Source organism: Aulonocara stuartgranti, assembly GCF_965226115.1.
Source record: "Aulonocara stuartgranti genome assembly, chromosome: 7".
NCBI lineage: Eukaryota > Metazoa > Chordata > Actinopteri > Cichliformes > Cichlidae > Aulonocara > Aulonocara stuartgranti.
The window spans coordinates 3288454-3289408 of record NC_138945.1 but is presented as its reverse complement, the minus strand read 5'-3'; positions in this window follow the sequence as shown (position 1 = coordinate 3289408).

The following is a 955-nucleotide window of genomic DNA, read 5'->3' as shown; positions in this document are numbered from 1 at the left end:
ACATCCATGTGTCGGTGGAGTTGGGGATCTGTTTTTGGTGCTCTTTGATTCACCTGCAGCCTTTAGCTGCCAAACTTTCACCTTTCACTTCTATTTAGAGCGTTTTAAAGGTGATTGACAAGACTTGGAAATGGGAATGAATAGCAGATGATGCATGAAATGAGAAGAAATCAAGAAGAGCTATAGAGCTGACAAAAAACATCTAAACAATATAGAAGCTCAAATTAGAAGAAGAAGGGTTCATACCCATTTCAGGCTGTAAAGTAGTATTTGGTTGCACTTAACAACAAATGTTGTTTTGCATTTTGCACTAGCCATCCCCCAAATCAGTGAAGCACTGTACACAAATACTTTGTCTTTCTTTTTCTTTTGAATACAGAATATTACGCTAAAGGTTTAGAGAACTCATTTTAGACCATTCATATGTAAGGTTCAAACTTTACCTGCTGTTAAGAGAGAGAGAGAGAGACCCCTAGTGGCAGAAATTGTAAACTGCGTAATCAAAAACCAGAGTTTGTGCTGTTAGCTTCTTCCTGTATGTGTAACCACTGTATAGAGTTGAGGTCAGTGATGAGGCTAAAGTCAGTGCAGTGTTGGTATACTGGATCCATAAAGTGATATTTTTGTATACTAATTTTACAGAAAGTGTTGTTGTTTTCTTCCAAAAAAGAAAAAACCTTTTTCTTTTGGAAAAGTTGACATGACAGTAAAGGTACGCAGACCGGTGCCTGTTTCTTTGAGCTTTTATACGTCTGTGTCAATGAGAGCCGGGTGTTGATCGCGACCCTCTGCAACAGTACAATGTGCCTGAGTGTTCCAGTGTTTGAGCTTCGCTCCGAGCTGCCCGCACTCGGCCATTTTCAGCTCTTCGTATAAATAAACAACAGTCATGCTGACTGCGCTCTGATTGGATACCATGTAATGAGCTGTGAAAGGCCAGTCAGCAGCATCACAC